The sequence below is a fragment of the Hyla sarda genome, chromosome 8, assembly GCF_029499605.1.
Source record: "Hyla sarda isolate aHylSar1 chromosome 8, aHylSar1.hap1, whole genome shotgun sequence".
NCBI classification, from domain to species: Eukaryota; Metazoa; Chordata; class Amphibia; order Anura; family Hylidae; genus Hyla; species Hyla sarda.
Genome location: NC_079196.1, coordinates 182932493 through 182957761, shown reverse-complemented (window position 1 = coordinate 182957761; position 25269 = coordinate 182932493). Strand labels below are relative to the sequence as shown.

Below are 25269 nucleotides of genomic sequence, written 5' to 3'. Positions count from 1 at the left end.
GTTCCTAAAATTGGCAGATATGTCAGCAGAGAGCACTGTGTCCGTGATGTCAGCAGAGAGCACTGTGTTCCAAAAAGAAAAACATTTCCTCTGTAGTATTCAGCAGCTAATAAGTACTGGAAGGATCAATATTTTTAATAGAAGTAATTTACAAATCTGTTTCACTTTCTGGCACCAGTTTATTTAAAAAAATTTAAAAATAAAAAAAAAGGGTTTCCACTGGAGTACCCCTTTAACCCCTTAAGGACTCAGGGTTTTTCCGTTTTTGCACTTTCGTTTTTTCCTCCTTACCTTTAAAAAATCATAACCCTTTCAATTTTCCACCTAAAAATCCATATTATGGCTTATTTTTTGCGTCGCCAATTCTACTTTGCAGTGACATTAGTCATTTTACCCAAAAATGCACGGCGAAACGGAAAAAAAAATCATTGTGCGACAAAATCGAAAAAAAAACGCCATTTTGTAACTTTTGGGGGCTTCCGTTTCTACGCAGTGCATATTTAGGTAAAAATTACACCTTATCATTATTCTGTAGGTCCATACGGTTAAAATGATACCCTACTTATATAGGTTTGATTTTGTCGCACTTCTGGAAAAAATCATAACTACATGCAGGAAAATTTATACATTTAAAAATGTCATCTTCTGACCCCTATAACTTTTTTATTTTTCCACGTATTTTTTGCCCCGTGATCTGAAGTTTTTATTGGTATGATTTTTGTTTTGATCTGACTTTTTGATCACTTTTTATTCATTTTTTAATGTTATAAAAAGTTACCAAAATACGCTTTTTTGGACTTTGGAATTTTTTTGCGCGTACGCCATTGACCGTACGGCTTAATTAATGATATATTTTTATAGTTCGGACATTTACGCACGCGGCGATACCACATATGTTTATTTTTATTTTTTTTTACACTGTTTTATTTTTCTTATGGGAAAAGGGGGGTGATTCAAACTTTTATTAGGGAAGGGGTTAAATGACCTTTATTAAGACTTTTTTTTTACTTTTTTTTTGCAGTGTTATAGGTCCCATAGGGACCTATAACACTGCACACACTGATCTCTCATCCTGATCACAGGCGTGTATTAACACGCCTGTGATCAGCATTATCGACGCTTGACTGCTCCTGCCTGGATCTCAGGCACGGAGCAGTCATTCGTCGATCGGACACCGAGGAGGCAGGTAAGAGCCCTCCCGGTGTCCGATCAGCTGTTCGGGACGCCGCGATTTCACCGCGGCGGTCCCGAACAGCCCGACTGAGCAGCCGGGATACTTTCAGTTTCACTTTAGAAGCGGCGGTCAGCTTTGACCGCCGCTTCTAAAGGGTTAATACCGCACATCGCCGCGATCGGCGATGTGTGGTATTAGCCGCGGGTCCCGGCCGTTGATTAGCGCCGGGACCCACGCGATATGATGCGGGATCGCGGCGCGATCCCGCTTCATATCGCGGGAGCCGGCGCAGGACGTAAATATACGTCCTGCGTCGTTAAGGGGTTAAGGTTGACCAGATTAGGTTCCTGAGAACCTGATGTGGCAAATAAGCTGGCAGCTTTTTGGGAACGATTGAGACCCACCATGGGAAAGGAAACACCGGTCAAACCACTCAGTTGCTGATTAAGTACCCGTGGCTTGGATGCCCAAATGCAGTATCGTGATCTTCCGCTGGGATGGTGAGAGAGCATGGCTTGGCTGAACCACCAAAAAATGTAAGCAAGAGGAAACAGAACTTCACTCACTGAAGAGCATAGGATCCTCAGCCCTTCTGTACACCAGTAGATGTAAAATACAAAAGCTTTATTTCATTTTTCATTACATAGTAGGGGTACAAAAATGGGTAAAATCAGACCGACGTGTTTTGGCAAGGAAAAGATTCTTTCAAGGTCCTCTCTGGGAAAAGATATTCAGCAGAATAAATATACACCATATCACAAAAAACCCACCCCCACTAGCACATCACTTCCTGATCCTAATTTTGCAGTAACCCTTTACTTGTTGACCCATAGTAAATGGCTTGATACCTGTAAATGTACATTGCTCATAGTAACCCTGACTAGGGATTGTACCTATCAGCACAAATCCTATATATCGGTATAATGCTTGACTCAGGACAATTCCTTAGCCAGAGGACATGAGCAAAAACTGTAGATCAATAAAACAGCATCACATCAGATCTGAAATTCATTCCCTCTGGAGCTCGAGTCGCCATTTTCATGATCCAGTAGATCTCTCTTGTGTGTAATTTATGGACTCTGTCACCTCCTCTGGATGACTTGGTAACGTGTTCAATTGACATGACCTTCATATGAGTAACGCTACCTCCATGTACTTCTCTAAAGTGCTTGGACGCACCGGACAGTGCGCGTGTGTGAACACTGCCCACTGACCGTGATCCCACAATATGTTAGGAGATTCTGCGTATTAACTTGTGGGTCGTAGACCCTACATAATGTTTCCTGCATTACATACACGAAATGCAGTAAGCCACATGGTTGCTTTCACATGATATATATGTTTTGATAGGGTAAGTACAGTTATTTGTATCTGAAGTAACATGTCCTGACTTTATCATATGCCGGCATAGTGGACAGAGACATCTACCACATGGGATGCTGCCAATATGTTTTAACCAGTTATTGCCCTGCTTGGTGTTTAATGGATCTCACGAAAAAACTAGATGAAATTCTATTACCAATAGTGGTGTTTCCCTTAGCAACGCAACACCATCCAGATTTTAGTATTTACACAACTGTGAATCTTGTTTCAAAATGGATAAATTATCTTGTATGATATTTTTGATTTGTGTAAACTGATTAGAAAAGACAGTGGAAAATACCACTGGATTTTTTCCCGGACCCCCTTTTTGTGTATGTAATAGTGAGCGTCTGGTCTTGCCCCCGCCAAATATAAATATTCTGATCTGACCCCACTATCTGTCATTCAGCACCCACCTTTGTGAGCTCTCCGCATCGCTGGAGGCTCCGAGTGTGAAGCGTGATGACCACAGGGCCGGAGTATCGTGGCGCTACGACTCTGCTCCCGTGTGACATCACGCCTCGCCCCCTTAATGCAGGTCTATGGGAAGGGGTGTAACGGCCGTCCCCAGCGGCGGGACCCCCACGATCAGACATCTTATTCCCTATTGTTTCTGTGGTGTCCCTGTACAGGACCTGGTCCTGTCCCTGTCTAAAGTCCCATCATCCTTTCCTGGGTCATGTGATGTATAGTTGTGATGTATAATTGTTTAAGGACCTTACTGGGTCATGTGATGTACCCAGAGTTCACTGGGTTCAAGACTTACAGGTTTGCTGACCAATGAGCTTAGTCTAGCCCCTATAATAGAAAGGGCTGTAGTCTGTAAATTCTCTCTCTTTCTGCTGGACTATCAAGCAAGCACAATCCGCAAATCAGCATAACTTCATTCAATTCATCTAGGCCAAAGCCTGAAAGAACCAGCAGCCACTAAAACCATGAGTTATCAAGCTCAACCTATCAAATCCTGTGAGACTACTACCAGCTAAAATCTTATAATTAGTAGCACAGTGGCCTGCATAACAAAGCTCATTATTTCAAGTCCCAGCAAAACCTGTTAGGAACCTGCATCCCGGTTCTCTCCGAAAGACTGCATAATTGTAAAGACTGTTGCATATCAGTTAAAGTAAAGTTTTCTCATTAACAAAAATTTTTTTTTTAAACTAAGTTTATGTAGTTATATTGCATGAGAAAGCCATAAACATTTCTCACCTGATACATAAGGGTAAGAAAGCAAGCATTTATGTGCAAAATATAAATTTAGAAATGAAAGGGGTTATGCAGGAAAAAACTTATTTTTTTTTTTTATATCAACTGGCTCAAGAAAGTTAAGCAGATTTGTAAATTACTTCTATTAAAAAATATTAATCCTTTCAGTACTTATGAGCTGCTGAAGTTGAGTTGTTCTGTTCTGTCTAAGTGCTCTCTGATGACACCTGTCTCAGGAACTGTCCAGAGTAGAAGCAAATCCCCATAGCAAACCTCTTCTACTCTGTGCAGTTCCCGAGACAAGCAGAGATGTCAGCAGAGAGCATTGTTGCTAGACAGAAAAGAACAACTCGACTTCAGCAGCTGATAATTATTGGAAGGATTAAGATTTTTTTTCTAATAGAAGTAATTTACAAATCTGTTTAACTTTCTGGGGCCAGTTGATATAATTTTTTTTTCCTGGAATACCCCTTTAAATCATTTTAAAATGTATTCATTTAAAAATATTCTCTGCCCTTTATTATTTTTTTCCCCATCAATTTTTTTTTGTTCTATTGTACCATTTTCAAACTGGAATTCTGAATTATCACTCTGCTTTGGTTTTTTTTCAAATTAATTTATATTAAGGCGTCCTAATGAATGGAAAATTAACCATACATGATATTGTAATTAGTGAAACATTTTTTCTTTTTTTTTTTACATGGTTTTCTGTGAAAAATTATTTAGGAACTCTGTTTATAACCTAATGCCCTAGTTCTGCACATTGACAAATGACAGAAAATGTGCTCATTCGGCTTTTCCTGTCGCAATGTACCAACAAAAACCTGTGCACCCAAAAAATAAATAAACACAGTTATAAACATGTAAGCCAGCAAATAGGCGGTAACACTACAACATGTGTTCTAAGGCAGCTGATTGATACAAAATTGTCATTTATTTTTATAGATGCAAAAAAAAAAAAATGTGGTGGCCCAGTACAGGAGGTGTTACCCTGTACCCTTGCTGTCCTGTCAAGCAGCCTCCCTACAGTGTCCCCTGGGCCCCTTTGCATCTATCTCCCCCCCCCCCCCCCCCATGTAAATATGTGTTCAGGAAGCGTTGTCACTTTAAGACTGTTTACCATGTGACTTGTCATGTGATTGTTACCCAGGAGGTACCAGTGACCAGGTGATCCAAGGGTTGGCCTTTGGGCTCCCTGCTAGTCTCCCCCATATAAGCCCTGGATGGAGCTAGCTTCTCTCTCTTTGCTGAGGTCAAGTCGAGTCCTAGAGAGTTTCCAGAGTCATAGGAGGCCTCAAGTCCAGTCTGTATAGACTTTACCATCTGTCTACCCTTAGTAAAGCTACCGTTATCCGTAACTTAGCGTTGGAGTCATTATTGTCTCTGAGCCTAGCCCAGGATCTAGCGGTATACCATCAGGTGATAGCAAGGATAAACCACGCCCTGGCATCACGAATACAATTCCATCTGCCCCTAAGGTAATTCTTCTGCCCTTTGCATCACACCTTGTTACCACAAATACGTCCCTATTTTTACATACTTTGTGCACAGACAACCACATTCCCATTGACTTACATAGAGCACAAAATTGGACGCAAATTTTCCACGTTTTTATGAATATATTTTATTTAATGAAATACACCTGAAAATACACCATGTAAACATAGCATTAATAAGAAAATACGGTAACTAATTTTAATTTCATACCAAAAAAAAATATTTAAAATATATCATAAGTTAAAGGAAATCTGTCATCAGAATCACCTGCACTAAACCTCTTACACAGGCTTGTAGTGCGGGTGATCCTGATTAAAACGCTTCTTACCTGGTTAAAAATGGTTCAGCGGATCTTCAGATATCTATATTTTTAGTTTTCTGTTATTCCCTGGCTTGGGACTCAGTGGGAGGTCTTATCATCTGGGACTCGGCCACACGTCATTCTAGCTGGGCGGAGCTGCCGCCTGGCTCATGAATATTCATGAACTTATCCTAGTAGTCTAACTCCTTTTTCTAGGTCTGGTGGGGAGGGCCGCGCATGCGCCGCGTTCCGTACACCCGGAAGCGGCGTTCTCCCCCCTGGCTTCACTCGAGCTGCGGCCCAATACAAGTAAGAAGACGGGCTGCATGAGTGAAAATCCGGGGGGAGAATGGCGCTTCCGGGTGTACGGAACACGGCGCATGCGCGGCCCTCCCCACCAGACCTAGAAAGAGGAGTTAGACTACGAGGATAAGTTCATGAATATTCATGAGCCGTGCGGCTGCTCCGACCAGCTACAATGACGTATAGCCGAGTCCCAGATGATAAGACCTCCCACTGAGTCCCAAGCCAGGGAATAACAGAAAACTAAAAATAAAGATATCTGATGAACCGCTGAACCATTTTTAACCAGGTAAGAAGCGTTTTAATCAGGATCACCCGCACTACAAGCCTGTGTAACAGGTTTAGTGCGAGTGATTCTGATGACAGATTTCCTTTAAAGGTACATTCCCACACGGCGTATTTGCTGCGTATTTGCTGCTGCGTATTTTATTTTCTCTGTTGAAGTCAATGGGTAGGAAAATACGCAGCACCAAATACGCAGCAAATACGCAGCAAAATACGCCGTGTGGGAATGTACCCTAAGAGAGAATGTACAATGCAGATACACCAACAAAGCATGGTCAAAGGGAAAGATTTTTTTTTTTTTTAATTTGCAAAAAAGATCCCAATGTCTTTATTCTGATGTTTACATAGTTCTGGAGATGTAACACATTGGTCCATTAATCCTTGAGTCATTGTAGCCTAATTTCATGATTCAAAAATATAAGCAAAAATCTAGTAACCACATAAAAAATGTCTGAGAACAGAAAATAAGTATTTTTAAGCTCAATAGTTTTAGGACGCTCCGGCATACTGGGGGTCATTTACTAATATTGCTTTTCGTTATGTTTTTTTTACCATTCATCCCTTATTTGTATCAATGTGTTTTTACATCTGAAAAATATTGGTGCATCGGAAATGCATTAAAGTGTGCGAGCACCAAAGATTTTAACCACCCTATTGAAAGTGAAAAGTCACAGTTGAAGGGTGAACACTTTAATAAATCATTCAGATTGTGAAAAAATTGAAAACCATGCCCACTTAACAAAAGAACAAAAAAAAAATGAAACCTAAAAGGAATGGTTAGAAAAATAAACAAACTTTGGCGCAAGATTGGAGCATAACATTGATTTTTCTTACTATATGTACCATTGTGTGAGAAGAAGAAAGAACACGATATCTTTCTTACTTTACAAACTTACATGATATTCTAATAGAAGGGACTTCTATTCTAGGGGGCACACACCTGCTGCATGCCCATTCTCATTGTTCTCCTTGCCAATCAGAAGTATTAAAGAGGTACTCCACTGGCCAGTGTCCGTAAGTAAATGTTCTGAATGCTGTTTTTGCGCTGCGGGGGTCAGCCCCGTGTGACAACGCTGCCACGCCCCCTCAATGCAAGTCTATGGGAGGGGGCGTGATGGCTGTTTTTGCCACCCTAGCCGAAAGCTATTTTTGCCACCTCTTGACCCCACCCATTGGCCCCTCCTGATGTATGGAGGTGCATGCAATGTCAGGATGTTGGACGGACCTGTCCTTAGTGATCACCCCGTCTGCTTCGGAGGTGGCGCAGACTAGAGATCAGTCTGGCACTATCGGTAGCTCAAGCAGTGTTCACATAATTGCAGGAAGGCTGTGTAGCGTTATGACCATATTGCCACTTGGGGTGGTGCTCAGTATAGTATAAAAATTGGTTTAGTATTTCAATTATGGAATGAAAAAACGGCACTCATCCACTGTGGATCTTCACTTCACTTGATTAATCTTCGGTGCATGATACAAATGCAGTGGGGAGCTGCGTACAGCGGGCAGGGGAGCCACAATCAGTGACAGCTGTTTCTAGTGTCACCACGCTCTTTGTCAAGCCTCCGGCTAGAAACAGCTGTCACTGACTAATAAAAATTTCTATGATATATATATATATATATATATATATATATATACCACAAGTACATTTTATTGGATACAACACATGTGATACAAATGTGTAATTAGATGAAAACACACCCTTGTCCAAATCTCATTGGTGCAATAATCTATCAATAATAGTGATGCCAGGTTAACATAGCAACCAAATGTATACAATGCAATAAACGCATTTATGAAGTGTCTAGTGCCTTGTAACTTACATTGCATCATAGTGTTACATAGATACCTTCAGTACCAGCCGTATATCACATGAGATCATCTCTAAGTTGCGCTGATCGTAGCCATCCCTATATACATGCTTGTTTGTAAACACGGCATCTGCGCACGCGCCGGAAGAGTTCCGGCATGTCTGCGCGTCACTTCCGCCCCTCATCGTTCGCAGTGATGTGTATTGATCAGGTGCGCGTCATGCCCTTACCCATTTTTTGGCCATTATGTGAGTCCTGCGGCTTCGTGGGCAAGGCCGGCGATCGCGTTGTCTCATTGGACCTATCGCGATCAAGTCGACCAGCTGCGCATGCACTACTGACACATTAAAAAAAATTCTTAACAGATTTGGACCACATAACATCAACCATTAACATATAATTATGGTTAAATAAACAATTTTTATTGAAGTGACGAGAAAATTAGGGCATTAATAATAATAAGAAAAAACTAAAGAATGATAGAGAGGCGACAAAGGCTGCAATCTCGGCTGTAATTAAAATCCTTCACAGTAATAGGTGATTCCCGTGACACAATATGAATCTAAAATATAAAAGGAGAGAATAATATTAAAATCACAAAATTCCAACGAACATGCATTTAAATACTTATCAGGATGAAAGAAGGAAGGAAAAAATGAAAAAAGAAAAGAAAAGGGGAAAGAAAAATTAAATTAAATAGTTAAAGAAAAAGAAAAGAAAAATAATAAAATATTTATTATTTTGTTTCTTCAATTATTACATTTATTTTTTCTTTCCCCTTTTCTTTTTTTTTTTTTTTTTTTCATTTTTTCCTTGCTTCTTTCATCCTATTCAGTATTTAAATGCATGTTCGTTGGAATTTTGTGATTTTAATATTATTCTCTTCTATTATATTTTAGATTCACATTGTGTCACGGGAATCACCTATTACTGTAAAGGATTTTAATTACAGCCGAGATTGCAGCCATTGTCGCCTCTCTATCATGCTTTAGTTTTTTCTTATTATTATTAATGCCCTAATTTTCTCGTCACTTCAATAAAAAATTTTATTTCACCATAATTATATGTTAATGGTTGATGTTATGCGGTCCAAAAATGTTTAATGTGTCAGTAGTGGTGCGCATGCGCAGCTGGTCGACTTGATCGCGATAGGTCCAATGAGACAACGCGATCGCCTGCCTTGCCAGCGCAGCTGCAGAACTCACATAATGGCCAAAATGGGTAAGGTCATGACGCGCCAGATCAATACACATCACTGAGAACGATGAGGGGCGGAAGTGACGCACAGACATGCCGGAACTCTTCCAGCGCGTGTGCAGATGCTGTGTTTACAAGCAAGCATGTATATAGGGATGGCTACGATCGGCACAACTTAGAGATGATCTCATGTGATATACGGCTGGTACTGAAGGTATCTATGTAACACTAAGATGCAATGTAAGTTGTAAGGCACTAGACACTTCATAAATGTGTTTATTGCATTGTATACATTTGGTTGCTATGTCAACCTGACATCACTATTATTGATAGATCATTGCACCAATGAGATTTGGACAAGGGTGTGTTTTATCTAATTACACATTTGTATCACATGTGTTGTATCCAATGAAATGTACTTGTGGTATATATATGTGCACTGTTTGTATTTTTGTTATGGTTGATAAAGGCTACTACTGCCAAAATGTTGCTATTGTTGTGGGGAAAATAAAACAATCCAGTTTTCAAGATCCATGACCTGGCTGGTGCTGTGATTTCGGAACTTTTGTATATTGATCCCGGGATGGCTGCCTGGGTAACCACGAGTACAGAGGTCGAGCCCCGGTGCTGTCTCACATCATATATATATATATGTTAGGATCCGGCAGGCTGGAGGTGGATCCTCTGTGTCAGAGAGGGATTGGCGTGGACTGTACCGGTGGACCAGTTCTAAGTTGCTACTGGTAATCACCATAGCCCGCCGCAAAGCGGGATGGTCTTGCTGCCGCGGTAGCAACCAGGTCGTATCCAATGGTAACGGCTCAACCTCTCTGACTGCTGTGACTGGCGTGGTACAGAAGGACAAGGCAAGAGCAAGGTCGGACGTAGCAGAAGGTCAGGGCAGGCAGCAAGGGTCCTAGTCAGGGGCAACAGCAGAAGGTCTGGAACACAGGCTTGGGACATACACAAAACGCTTTCACTGGCACAAGGCAACAAGATCCGGCAATGCAGGGAAGGGGAAGTGAGGTAATATAGGCCTGGAGCAGGTGAGCTAATTACACTGATTGAGCCAGGCACCAATTGGCGATGCACTGGCCCTTTAAATCTTAGAGAGCTGGCGCGCGCGCCCGGACATGACAGCCAGGGACCGGGACAGGTAAGTAGATTGGGATGCGAACCGCGAGCGGGCGCGTCCCACTATGCGGATCGCATCCCCGCCGGCAGTGTCAGTGCAGCGCTCCCGGTTAGCGGGTCTGACCGGGGCGCTGCAGAGAGGAGAACGCCGCGAGTGCTTCGGGGAGGAGCAGGGACCCGGAGCGCTCGGCGTAACAGTACCCCCCCCCCTTCGGTCTCCCCCTCTTTTTATCTGCTTGTCCCTTCGTATGAGACGAGGCCATAGGGAGCGACTCTTGAGTTTCCTTACAGGGGTTCTGTGCGGTAACGCACAGTGCAGTCCAATTTTTCTCCGTTGACAGAAGAAATGTAGAGCAGCTTGACGAGATGAGTTACTGGGATGCTGGACCTATTAACAAAATAGGCCAAAATAAAATTTCCTGCAGAACCAGAGTCCAAAAAGGCCACAGCTGAGAAGGAGGAGTTGGCAGAAGGAGAAATCCGCACAGGCACAGTGAGACGTGGAGAAGCAGAATTCACACCAAGGGACGCCACTCCCATGTGAACAGGGTGTGTGCGTACGTTTCCCAGACGCGGAGGACGAATAGGGCAGTCCACTAGGAAATGTTCGGTACTAGCGCAGTACAGGCATAAGTTTTTATCTCTGCGACGAGACCTCTCTTCATGGGTCAGGCGAGACTGATCCACTTGCATAACCTCCTCGGCAGGAGGCACAGGGGTAGATTGCAAAGGATTCCGGGAGAGAGGTGCCCAGAGATCAAGGTCCTTTTCCTGGCGGAGCTCCTGGTGTCTTTCAGAAAAACGCATGTCGATGCGGGTGGCCAAATGGATACGCTCAGACAGGTTAGCAGGAATTTCTCGTGCGGCCAGTACAACTTTGATGTTGCCGGATAAGCCTTTCTTGAAGGTCGCGCAGAGGGCCTCGTTGTTCCAGGCTAGCTCAGAGGCGAGGGTACGAAACTGGATGGCGTATTCGCCTACAGAAGAACTTCCTTGGACTAGGTTCAGCAAAGCAGACTCGGCAGAGGAGGCCCGGGCTGGCTCCTCGAAGACACTACGGACTTCAGCGAAGAAGGACTGGACAGTGGCTGTGGCAGGATCATTGCCGTCCCAGAGCGGTGTGGCCCATGACAAGGCCTTTCCAGACAGAAGACTAACTATGAAAGCCACCTTAGACCGTTCTGTAGGAAATTGGTTCACGTAACCACGGCAGAGTTTAGAGTCCCCATCAAATTTGTCCGGCAGGGACAAGCGGAGGCTAGGAACGGCCACTCGCTGCGGAGGAGGTGCAGGATCTTGTGGAGGAGATGGTTGCTGTAGCTGTGGCAGAAGTTGCTGTAGCATGGCGGTCAACTGCGACAGCTGCTGTCCTTGTTGGGCGAATTGTTGGGATTGCTGGACGACCACCGTGGATAGGTCAGCGAGACTTGGCAGCGGCACCTCAGCGGGATCCATGGCCGGATCTACTGTTAGGATTCGGCAGGCTGGAGGTGGATCCTCTGTGTCAGAGAGGGATTGGCGTGGACCGTACCGGTGGACCGGTTCTAAGTTGCTACTGGTATTCACCAGAGCCCGCCGCAAAGCGGGATGGTCTTGCTGCGGCGGTAGCAACCAGGTCGTATCCACCGGTAACGGCTAAACCTCTCTGACTGCTGAGACTGGCGCGGTACAAAAGGACAAGGCAAGAGCAAGGTCGGACGTAGCAGAAGGTCAGGGAAGGCAGCAAGGGTCGTAGTCAGGGGCAACAGCAGAAGGTCTGGAACACAGGCTTGGGACATACACAAAACGCTTTCACTGGCACAAGGCAACAAGATCCGGCAATGCAGGGAAGGGGAAGTGAGGTAATATAGGCCTGGAGCAGGTGAGTTAATTACACTGATTGGGCCAGGCACCAATTAGCGGTGCACTGGCCCTCCAAATCTTAGAGAGCTGGCGCGCGCGCGCCCTAGAGAGCGGAGCCGTGCGCGCCAGGACGTGACAGCAGGGGACCGGGACAGGTAAGTAGACAGGGATGCGAACCGCGAGCGGGCACGACCCGCTATGCGGATCGCATCCCCGCCGGCAGTGTCAGTGCAGCGCTCCCGGTCAGCGGGTCTGACTGGGGCGCTGCAGAGAGGAGAACGCCGCGAGCGCTCCAGGGAGGAGCAGGGACCCGGAGCGCTCGGCGTAACAATATATATACATATATATATATATATATATATATATATATATATATAAACATTTTTTTTATCACAGGTACACTTTAAGAATGGATCTGTTATCAGACTATGTTGCTTCATCTCAGCAATAATTATTGGCTGGCTGCCCTGTATGTAAACACATAACAATCCGTCTATCATTGACTTGAGCGGGTGACAGCAGCAAGAAGAGAAGATGGCTCTATAGGACTATTAACTACAGTATCTCACATAAGTGAGTCCACCCCTCACATTTTTGTAAATATTTTATTATATCTTTTCATGTGACAACAATGAAGACATGACCCTCTGCTACAATGTAAAGTAGTGAGTGCACAGCCTATATAAGAGTGTTTAGTGTTGTGTCCCCTCAAACTCAACACACAGCCATTCATGTCTAAACCTTAAAGGAGAACTCCGGTGAAAGTAAACTTATCTCCTATCCACAGTATACGGGATAAGTAGCTGATCGGTAGGGTGTGACTGCTGGGACCCCTATGATCTTCGGGATGGGTCCCCGGCTCTCTCAGTGAGGAGCACATGTCATCTACATTAATTTCTATGGGAGTGCCAATGATACCCAAGTGCTCCCATAGAAATGAATGAAGAGTGTGCTGCACTCCTGAGCGCCGGGTCCCGTCCTGGTGATTGCATGTGGTCTCATCGCTTAGACCCCCATCGATCAGCTACTTAAAGGGGTACTCCGGTGCTTACACATCTTATCACCTATCCAAAGGATAGGGGATAAGAGGCCTGATCGCGGGAGTCCCGCAGCTGGGGACGCCCGTGATGATGCACGCGGCACCCCGTTTGTAATCAGTCCCCGAAGCGTGTTCGCTCCAGGTCTGATTACGGTCGACCGCAGGGCCGGCGGCGTGTGACGTCACACCTCCGCCCCCGTGTGACCTCATGCTCCGCCCCTTAATGCAAGCCTACGGGAGGGGGCGTGATAGCTATCACGCCCCCTCCCGTAGGCTTGCATTGAGGGGCGGAGAGTGAGGTCACACGGGGGCGTGACGTCACACGCCGCCGGCCCTGCGGTCGACCGTAATCAGACCCGGAGTGAACACGCTTCGGGGACTGATTACAAACGGGGTGCCGCGTGCATGATCAGGGGCGTCCCCAGCTGCGGGACTCCCGCGATCAGGCATCTTATCCCCTATCCTTTGGATAGGGGATAAGATGTGTAAGCACCGGAGTACCCCTTTAACCCCTATCTTGTGGATAGGGGATAAGTTAATTTTTGCTGGATTTCTCCTTTAATGTCTAAAGCAATAAAAGTGAGTACACCCCTTAAAGGAAATGTCCAAACGGGGCCCAAATAGCCATCTTCCCTCCCCAGTGTCATACAATTGTATCATAACTTTTTACTGGTGAAGTTAGCCTGTTCTGAAAATAAGAGCCGAACGTCTGTTTATTTATTAGTCTATTGTTTGCTTAAGTAATATGGTCATAAGATTAACACTGATACTTTGGAAACATGACAACTGTTTCACAGGCCACTGCCATGAAGGTTATAGAATTGAGGATTTACAGTCTTATTTAATAACATTCAGTCACATATTAAATATGATTTAAATGGGGAATTCCAAACCGTTATAACTAAATACTATATACAACAGATAGCTAGGGATTCCCCTAGATTCTACAAACAGCTTTATGTGTTAGCACTGTATACAATGAGACATACACTTTTATTTGTTGTGATGATTTTATGTCGCTAACAATGGCAATGCTATGTTACTGGATTGTCAATGGTGTGACACTGCAGCGTACAGTAAAAACACAAAAATGTGGTGGTGGGGTGTGCAGTGCAGGGCAGATGTTTTTACCCCAGGGGCAGATTGCTGTAACCTCTTGTATTCGTGATGCCAGGGTGTGGTTTAGCCTATAAACACACGAAGGTATAACGCTAGATCCTGGGCTAGGCACGGGGGCAATAAAGACTTTGACGCCAGGTTACGGACATTGGTAGCTTTATGGAGGGTAAACAATTGGTAAAGTCTATACAGTTCAGCCAGGGCCCAAGGACGTGACCAGTGAGGCAGAGACCTTAAAGGAGTAGTCCAGTGGTGACTCAGTGGTTTACAACTTATCCCCTATCTTAAGGATAGGGGATAAGTTGCAGATCGCGGGGGGTCCGACCCATGGGGCCCCCCGCGATCTCCTGTACAGAGCCCCGACAGCCCGCGGGAAGGGGGCGTGTCGACCTCCGCACGAAGCGGCGGCCGACACGCCCCCTCAATACAACTCAATGGCAGAGCCGAAGCGCTGCCTTCGGCAATCTCCGGCTCTGCCATTGAGATGTATTGAGGGGGCGTGTCGGCCGCCGCCTCGTGTGGGGGTCGACACCCGCTATCTCGGCGGAGAGCCGGGGCCCCGTACAGAGAGATCGCGGGGGGCCCCAGCGGTCGGACCCCCCGCGATCTCAAACTTATCCCCTATCCTTAGGATAGGGGATACGTTTTTCACCACTGGACTACCCCTTTAAGGGCTTGCTGGGACTTGTAGTAGGACTGGACAATTGAATGCAGACCACGCTGACTTGACAGATGACAGGGACTGACTTGACTTGACTCAAAGCTGTGCCTTTAACTTACTTGACTTGATGGTGGCTGCAGGACTTGACTTTGAGGTCTCCAACACTCTGGACACACACACAAGGCGACTGCACTGGACCTCAGCTTAGCAGAAGACTAGCGCTCAAAGAGAGAGAGAGAGAAGCTCCACCCTGGGCTTATATGGGGAGACTACCAGGGAGCCCATAGGTCACTCTTGGGATCACCTGGTCACTGGTACCTCCTGGGCAACAATCACATGACAAATCACATGGTATAATTCTTAAAGCAACATTATATTTTATAACACTTTAAATGGTTAAACATATTTACAATGGGGAAATAAGTGCAGGGGGCCTTGGAGACACTGAAGGAGGCTGCCTGACAGGACAGCAGGAGCACGGGGTAACATCTCCTGTACTGGGCCACCACAAAAACAACCCTTGAAAAGGAAATAATGCAATTTTGTCTTAAGTTTTTTACATCGTTCACATGCAATAAAAAACAAAGTGATCATTTTATTTTCTGGGTCTGTACGATTACAGCAATACCACATTTATACATTTTACTACTTAGGCACAATAGATAAACTTTTTATAATAAATAAATAAATGTGTTCAAAATAAATTATTGTGGCACCACATTTAACAACCCATAACCTTTTTATTTTTTTTTCTTGGGTTGAGGGGAGGGCAGACACACAAATGTTCTGCATGTCGCCACGCGCATGCAAAGTGTACTGGCACACATCATGGCTGCCCTCGGCAATCTGCCGCTACAAGCAGGCACAGCTAGAGGCACACTGTAGGGTCCATCCAGGCCTGGTGCAAGGATTTCTGCCACCCCAGGTGAAAACTAATTTTGCCGCTCCCGCCCATTGGCTCTGCCCTTTGACATGCCCTGCCTTACTACTGGGGTGGCACACTGTAACAAACCCCCTCATCATGTAATCTCCTTACTACTGGCGTGACACACTATAACAAACCTCCTCCGCATGTAATCTCCTTACTACTGGCGTGACACACTATAACAAACCTCCTCCGCATGTAATCTCCTTACTACTGGGGTGACACACTATAACAAACCTCCTCCGCATGTAATCTCCTTACTACTGGGGTGACACACTATAACAAACCTCCTCCGCATGTAATCTCCTTACTACTGGCGTGACACACTATAACAAACCTCCTCCGCATGTAATCTCCTTACTACTGGCGTGACACACTATAACAAACCTCCTCCGCATGTAATCTCCTTACTAGTGCGAATATTCGAAATGCATATTTTTTCTGCGAAAATCGGCACTTCGCGATTTTGCGAATATTTCAATTATAGTGATATATGTTCGTAATGACGAATATTCTTTTTTTTTTCTTAACATTACACATCACAACAATGATGTATACTGTGTAATAATATAAGCGATCATCCCTCTCTGCTTCCACCTTGTGGTCCAAAGAAGTCTACAATATTATTTACTGTGTGAGTCGATGTGGAGTGCAAATATTTCGTATATGCGAATATGCAAATATTCGTGAATATCGGCACTTCCAGAAGACACTGATCCCTCCCTTCTTTTAGGTGAAAGATATAATTGTGCATGCGCACTATGCAAATTTCTTTCCAAATTTTTGCATGGAAAAAAAAGGGGAAGAAACATAGCGAATATGCGAATTTCGCGAACATAGGACGAATATTTGTCCATATATTTGGGAAATATCGCAAATTCGAATATGGCCCCTGCCGCACATCACTGCTCCTTACTACTGGGGTGACACACTGTAAAAACCTCCTCCTCATGTAATCTCCTGACACTTGGGGTGGCACACTGTAACAAACCTCCTCCTCATGTAATCTCCTTACTACTGGGGTGACACACTGTAAAAACCTCCTCCTCATGTAATCTTCTGACACTTGGAGTGGCACACTGTAACAAACCTCCTCCTCATGTAATCTCCTTACTACTGGGGTGACACACTGTAACAAACCTCCTCCTCATGTAATCTCCTTACTACTGGGGTGGCAGGCTTTTGCTGAAAGTGCAGGTGCTTCGGATGCTGGCTAACTTTATTCCTGCGGACAGAGCGGCACCCCCATCAAGAATGCGCTGTAGGCGGCCTCCTATTTTGCCTACAGGCAGAGCCGGCCCTGGGTCCATCATCGGCGGATCTGCAGCGTAAGATATGCTGCAGATCCGTTCCGTGTGACCCTACCCTCACTCAGGTTTTCCCATAATGACGAGCATAAACTAATGAATCTAAAAAAAAGGTCATTTGTGTAAGGCTATGTTCAAAGAGGATGTGTTACGCCTAGCGCTCCGGGTCCCCGCTCCTCCCCGGAGCGCGTACGGCGTCTCTCTCTCCGCAGCGCCCCGGTCGGTCCCGCTGACCGGGAGCGCTGCCCTGTCCTGGCCGTTGGGGATGCGATTCGCACAGCGGGACGCGCCCGCTCGCGAATCGCATCCCAGGTCACTTACCCGTTCCCGTCTCCTGCTGTCATGTGCTGGCGCGCGCGGCTCCGCTCTCTAGGGCGCGCGCGCGCCAGCTCCCTGAGATTTAAAGGGCCAGTGCACCAATGATTGGTGCCTGGCCCAATTAGCTTAATTGGCTCCCACCTGTTCCCTGGCTATATCTAGTCTCCTCCCTTGTACTCCCTTGCCGGATCTTGTTGCCTTAGTGCCAGTGAAAGCGTTTTGTGTGTTTATAACCAGTGTACCAGATCTCCTGCTATCTCCCCTGACTACGAATCTTGCCGCCTGCCCCCGACCTTCTGCTACGTCCGACTTTGCTTCTGCCTACTCCCTTGTACCTCGCCTATCTTCAGTATCTTCAGCAGCCAGAGAGGTGAGCCGTTGCTAGTGGATACGACCTGGTCACTACCGCCGCAGCAAGACCATCCCGCTTTGCGGCGGGCTCTGGTGAAAACCTGTAGTGGCTTAGAACCGGTCCACTAGCGCGGTCCTCGCCATCCCTCTCTGGCACAGAGGATCCACTACCTGCCAGCCGGCATCGTGACAGTAGATCCGGCCATGGATCCCGCTGAGGTTCCCCTGCCAGTTGTCTCTGATATCGCCCGACAGGTCGCCCTTCTAACCCACCAGCTGTCGGAAGTGTCCACCATTGTGCGCCAACTTCAGTCGCAATCTTCTCCTCCGCCAGCTCCTGCACCTCCTCCGCAGCGAGTGGCCACTCCTAGCCTCCGCCTGTCCTTGCCGGACAAATTTAATGGGGCCTCTAAGTTTTGCCGTGGCTTTCTTTCGCAATGTTCATTGCACTTGGAGATGATGTCGGACCTGTTTCCCACTGAAAGGTCTAAGGTGGCTTTCGTAGTCAGCCTTCTGTCTGGAAAAGCTCTGTCATGGGCCACACCGCTCTGGGACCGCAATGACCCCGTCACCGCCTCGGTACACTCCTTCTTCTCGGAAATTCGAAGTGTCTTTGAGGAACCTGCCCGAGCCTCTTCTGCTGAGACTGCCCTGCTGAACCTCGTCCAGGGTAATTCTTCCGTTGGCGAGTACGCCATACAATTCCGTACCCTTGCTTCTGAACTTTCCTGGAATAATGAGGCTCTCTGCGCGACCTTTAAAAAAGGCCTATCCAGCAACATTAAAGATGTTCTGGCCGCACGAGAGACTCCTGCTAACCTGCATGAACTCATTCATCTAGCCACTCGCATTGACATGCGTTTTTCTGAGAGGCATCAAGAGCTCCGCCAGGAAAAAGACTTAGATCTCTGGACACCTCTCCCACAGTCTCCACTGCAATCTGCGTCTAGGCCTTCCGCCGAGGAGGCCATGCAAGTGGATCGGTCTCGCCTGACCCTGGAAGAGAGGAATCGCCGTAAGGAAGAGAATCTTTGTCTGTACTGTGCCAGTACTGAACATTTTTTGGTGGAGTGCCCAATCCGTCCTCCACGTCTGGGAAACGCACGCTCGCACCCAGCTCTCGTGGGTGTGGCGTCTCTTGATGCTAAGTCGACTTCTCCACGTCTCACGGTGCCTGTTCGGATTTCTACGTCAGCCAGCTCTCCCCTCTCAGCCGTGGCCTGCCTGGACTCTGGAGCTTCTGGGAATTTTATTCGGGAGTCCTTAGTGAATAAATTCCGCATTCCGGTGACCCGTCTTGTCAAGCCACTCCACATTTCCGCGGTCAACGGAGCCAGATTGGACTGCACCGTGCGTTATCGCACAGAGCCCCTCCTAATGTGCATCGGACCTCATCACGAGGAAATTGTATTTTTTGTCCTTCCTAATTGCACTTCTGAAGTTCTCCTTGGACTACCCTGGCTTCAACACCATTCCCCAACCCTGGATTGGTCCACTGGGGAGATCAAGAGTTGGGGTCCCTCTTGTTCCAAGGACTGCCTTCAACCGGTCCCCAGTACTCCCTGCCGTGACCCTGTGGTTCCTCCTGTATCCGGTCCCCCTAAGGTCATTAAGGACTCTGCCTGCCACAAGAAATACCTCTCCCCCCCTCCCAGTCCCATCAGGCAAACCTCTGTGTCCCCTCTTGGCCCTCGTCCTGGTGTCACACTGCCCCGTGCCAAGTCTCGCCCTCTGCCCTTCCTCCCCATCCCTACTCCTGCTGTTCCGCCTGCTGTTGAGGAATCCCTCCCTCCTTTCCCGGTGTCCTCATCCCAGGGGAGGCAGTTACCAGACAAAGGGAAGGGGAGACCTAAGGGGGGGGGTACTGTTACGCCTAGCGCTCCGGGTCCCCGCTCCTCCCCGGAGCGCGTACGGCGTCTCTCTCTCCGCAGCGCCCCGGTCGGTCCCGCTGACCGGGAGCGCTGCCCTGTCCTGGCCGTTGGGGATGCGATTCGCACAGCGGGACGCGCCCGCTCGCGAATCGCATCCCAGGTCACTTACCCGTTCCCGTCTCCTGCTGTCATGTGCTGGCGCGCGCGGCTCCGCTCTCTAGGGCGCGCGCGCGCCAGCTCCCTGAGATTTAAAGGGCCAGTGCACCAATGATTGGTGCCTGGCCCAATTAGCTTAATTGGCTCCCACCTGTTCCCTGGCTATATCTAGTCTCCTCCCTTGTACTCCCTTGCCGGATCTTGTTGCCTTAGTGCCAGTGAAAGCGTTTTGTGTGTTTATAACCAGTGTACCAGATCTCCTGCTATCTCCCCTGACTACGAATCTTGCCGCCTGCCCCCGACCTTCTGCTACGTCCGACTTTGCTTCTGCCTACTCCCTTGTACCTCGCCTATCTTCAGTATCTTCAGCAGCCAGAGAGGTGAGCCGTTGCTAGTGGATACGACCTGGTCACTACCGCCGCAGCAAGACCATCCCGCTTTGCGGCGGGCTCTGGTGAAAACCTGTAGTGGCTTAGAACCGGTCCACTAGCGCGGTCCTCGCCATCCCTCTCTGGCACAGAGGATCCACTACCTGCCAGCCGGCATCGTGACAGGATGGATATGCTACAGATTTTCCACAGCAAGAGATACACAGCAGAAAACCCGCAGAAAACCCACAACTGGCGATTTAAAATTCATTGTCCAGATTTACAATATAGAGTCACACTTGCCATATTTTGCTGCGTATTTGGTGCTAAATATTTTCCCACCGTTTGAAGTCAATGGACAGCAACATCAGCTGCAAAAAAAAATGCTGCAAAATACGTCACTTGTGACTCTACCCTAACAGTCTAATTCTTAGACAGTGTAAACTTGAACTAGACAGTTTAAGAATGCACCAGATTGTTTAAAATAGTTGTTTATGCTGTTTAATAATTTTTGGACAAATACATGCTAGACATATTTGCAGTGGATTTTCTTTGCAGAATTTTGCGCAGATCTTTCTAACATGCCCTTACGCTTAATAACCTATGGTCTACATTCTACATAACCAACTGCTCCTCTTTGCTGAAACCATGTCCTGTTTTACCAAGACCACTCCCCCTTTTGCCTGATGGGGGAGGGAAGTGTACAAAAAGTGCCCATAAATCATAACAAATGTGGCACAAGTCATATAAGCAGGTTTTTAGGTGCAAGTTAAGACAATATTCGGACACATTTGCAATAATATATCTGCAACATGATTTTTATTTGTTTTATGGTGAGGAAACTTTGGTTTTATGATTCAGATTTTGTGCTGCAAAAAATCTGCAGCATATCCGCCGTGGGTGAAAATACCTTAAAAGTACATTCATCTTTGGTTATATATATATTAGAAACAGTCCAATATAGTGAATAGAATTTTCACTCCCATTAAAACAACAATGAATACGAATATCATAGTACGTACAGGGTCTCAGGAAGCCCTGAGCAGCTGGACTGGTAGTATGCGAACAGCACTGGCAGGGGATCTGTGGTAGGAAAGTATGTTTTTATATTATACTGCCATCCAGGTTACTTAAAACTTTGTTCCCAGAATACCCATTTAATCTGTTGCATGTTACTAGAAATGTAGACAACGTTCTATATTATTCCTCAATTTCAGAGAAATTACTGATTTCCGAAATTTTTGACCTATTTACTTACTTACTTACGGTCAGGGATCGCTATTTTCATAAGGTGCATGTAGTATTTGGAAATGAGGTTTCATGAAGCCCATATCTCATTTAGGAAAAGCTGGGTAAGATATGGGGAACCAAGGAAAAATTGAATCTCAGACCATAGCTGTTGAGGACTTTGGTAAAGTTTGTTTTCCACCCTAAACTTTCATTAAATGAAAGTCAAGTTCGTAGTGGGGTCTTCCATTCCCTTCCTAGCCAATCCAGGTTTGCATACGCCATACATCCCGAGTCCAGTGGGAATTCCGGTCCCCACTGCTAGCCGGTTGGGGACCGGACCGGGATGCCTGCTGAAATCATTCAGCAGGCATCCCGGCACATCGCCCCCATGTTGGCGATCGGAGAAAATCGCATACATGCGATTTTCTACTATTTACGGGCTGATCGGGTCACTGGTGACCCGATCGCCCGGAAAAAAGGGATGATCGGAGCTGTCAGTGACAGCCCCGATCATCCTGGGGGATAGGTGCGAGGTTGCAGTGCTGTGATCTCCTCCTATCCCCTGCCATTAATCAGCAATGAATACTGACCAATGGCAGTGGAAGATGGGGGGTTGCCATGGAAGAGAAGATGCCGTGGTGACCGTTGATCATCGGTGACAGCAGCGGAGCTCAGCGGCGCAGGTAGGGAAGCGACGGTGGGGGGGAGGGGGGGAAAGGAAGGTGGCATTAAAGTGATATTTACTGCTGCCCTTCTAGTGGTTGCCAAACTGCAACTCCCAGCATGCCAAGACAGCCTTTGGCTGTCTGGGCATGCTGGGAGTTGCAGTTTTGCGACATCTGGAGGGTCACAGTTTTGAGACCACTATTACAATGGAGCCCAAACTGTAGCCCTCCAGATGTTGCAAAACTACAACTCTCAGCATGCCTAGACTGCCCAGGCATGCTGGGAGTTGTAGTTCTGTAACATCTGTCCCTTCAGATTTTGCAATTTTCATGAAAATTTTGAAAATTGCTGCTATACTTTGAAGCCCTCTAATTGTTTCAAAAAGTAAAAACATGTCCATTTTATGATGCCAACATAGTGTAGACATATTGTAATTGTGAATCAATATAACATTTATTTGGAATATCCATTTTCCTTGCAAGTAGAGAGCTTCAAAGTTAGGTATTTTTCACCAAGAAAGGATGCAAGTAATGACAAAAATTTACCACTAAAATAAAGTAGAATATGTCACGAAAAATCTGAATCAGAATAATCGGTAAAAGCATCTTAGAGTTATTAATGCATAAAGTGACAATGGTCAGAATTGCAAAAAAGGGCTCAGTCCTTAAGATGAAAATGAGCTGCATCCTTAAAGGGGTACTCCGCCCCTAGACATCTTATCCCCTATCCAAAGGATAGGGGATAAGATGTCAGATCGCCGGGGTCCCGCTGCTGGGGACCCCGGGGATCGCTGCTGCAGCACCCAACTATCATTACTGCGCAGAGCGAGATCGCTCTGCACGTAATGAAGGGAAATACAGGGGCCGGAGCATCGTTACGTCACGGCTCCGCCCCTCGTGACGTCACGGCCCACCCCGTCAATACAAGTCTATGGGAGGGGGCGTGGCGGTCGTCACGCCCCCTGCCATAGACTTGCATTAAGGGGACGGGCCGTGATGTCATGAGGGGCGGAGCCATGACGTCACGCTGCTCCGGCCCCTGTATCGCCCGTCATTACGCACAGAGCGTACCCCTTTATGGGGTTAATTGGGCCCAAATCAGCACAGGTGCTGAAAACAACTGGTTACTGGGCTTTAGAACAACTTGTAACTCAGTCTGCAGGGTTAGGCTGTGAGGAACCTGTACCTCTGAGTTCTGAAGTTTGCAGCCTCAAAGAGGGACATTTTATCCTTTGAGAATAACACTTGATGACTGTATAGATAAGGAATATTATTTTATAGTTAGCGCTTGGATGAGCAGGAATTTATTTTGTATTTTGTCCCGTCTTTAACTGCTTTTTGCCTTGTTCTATGGAGCTAATCCCCCACAGCTAAATGTAATCCATAAGATTGTTTTTTATACACCTTAGGCCAAAATACATCAGTTTGCTTTTCCTGAACTGTACTGAACTTGTAGTGTTTTCAATACAATAAAAATGAAACCAAAATATAAAGTATATTTTGGAAAATGTTTTGTTTCAATGAGAGGTAAGGGCATTCAGCTCTATTTCATGTTTATGTATCTATTCTGTAATTTTATTTAACAGATACTTTACTTTAAAGGGACACTGACAGGAGAATCACTAACTCTACCACCTGTATATTTAGGCTAGTGGGGTCAATCCATCGGTCACTTTCCCTTTAATTGTTATCAAACAGCCACGAAATTATGACAGTCCAATACTTAGACCTGATAGATAACCTTTAATTCTCAAGACCAAAAGACATAGGATGAATAGAAATAACAAGTTGCGCGACTTCTCGATTCAAACATGACTGTAGCAACATATTTTTGTAAGCCAATATATATATATTGGCAATTCCCAAGAAGACCACTTTTCAATTCAATTTTGGGTGGTTGTGCTGAAGAGGGAGCTCCTCGTCTAAACTAACCCTATGTGTATTGTATATACTCGAGTATAAGCCGACCCGAATATAAGCCGAGGCCCCTAATTTCACCCCAAAAACCCAGGAAAAGTTATTGATTCGACTATAAGCCTAGGATGGGAAATACATCATCCCCCCCGTGTCATCATCCACACCCCCGTCATCATCCCCCACTTCATCATCACCGCCTGTCAATCCCTTCATCAGCGTGGAGAAGAGGGCCCCCCCGGTGAAAATGGACAGCCCGGAACGACTAACCCTCCCCACCGGACGGTCCCTGCAGCATAGATGGCCCGGACCAGCTCACCCTTCCTTCCCACCGAGGGGAGGTGAGTAGAAAACTAAAGGGGGTGTCTGGATGATGACGAAGGCCGCAGTGGTCTTCAACCTGTGGACCTCCAGAGGTTTCAAAACCACAACTCCCAGCATGCCCGGACAGCCGATGGCTGTCCGGGCATGCTGGGAGTTGTAGTTTTGCAACATCTGGAGGTCCGCAGGTTGAAGACCACTGAGAAGGGATTGACAGGCGAAGAGTTAATTTGAGTATAAGCCGAGGGGGGGGGGGGGGGCGTTTTCAGCATGAAAAATCGTGCTGAAAAACTCGGCTTATACTCGAGTATATACGGTAGTTGCAAAAATAATACATAATACAAGATGTCACATTCTTAATGTATACTTTGCTTATTTTTCTTATTAAATGTAAAAAAAATCATGGAGATAAATAAAAATGCATGTTTGAGTCATACCTGTTTGTTGAAATGACATCTACAGTAGGTGCTGCTCCTATAACATGTTGTACAGACTGGATCTCCGGAGAGTAAAATAGACAAAACTCCCTGGGATGGGCGGGAATCTTCATTAGAATCAGAACATATAATTACTAAAAATCCCCAGGTTGGAAAATAAATAAATCCAAAACCATGGACAGAATAAAGTGAAAATGAAAGCAAGTTAACTGTACGAAGGTAATTGGCTGGATATATTAACAAGCCAAGTGTCTGACTACACCCAACAAGTGCAATCCATAGCTAAATGTTTCCTAACCATTTATATTATATACTATTAGGGTCTATTCTGTATTTCCATTTGTTTTTCTGTTCTGAACTGGAACAGGAAAAGGGAAATGATAGCAGTGCCAGATCCATCATATGAGTAAAATATGTGAAGAGAAAAAACACAGAAGTGGCGCCTTGATGGTGCCTTTACCTTTCTAGTTATAGG

General features: G+C 46.0%; 1 protein-coding gene across 1 annotated transcript in view; it reads right to left on the bottom strand.

Moving 5' to 3' along the window:
• The window catches only part of CIITA (class II major histocompatibility complex transactivator), a 297918-nt gene extending 272998 nt beyond the window's left edge, over positions 1-24920 (bottom strand). Inside the window, exon 1 of the mRNA XM_056535321.1 lies at positions 24795-24920. The gene's annotated coding sequence lies outside the window, so the exon portion shown is untranslated. The remainder of the gene's footprint in view (positions 1-24794) is intronic.
• Between the last annotated feature and the right edge of the window lie 349 nt (positions 24921-25269).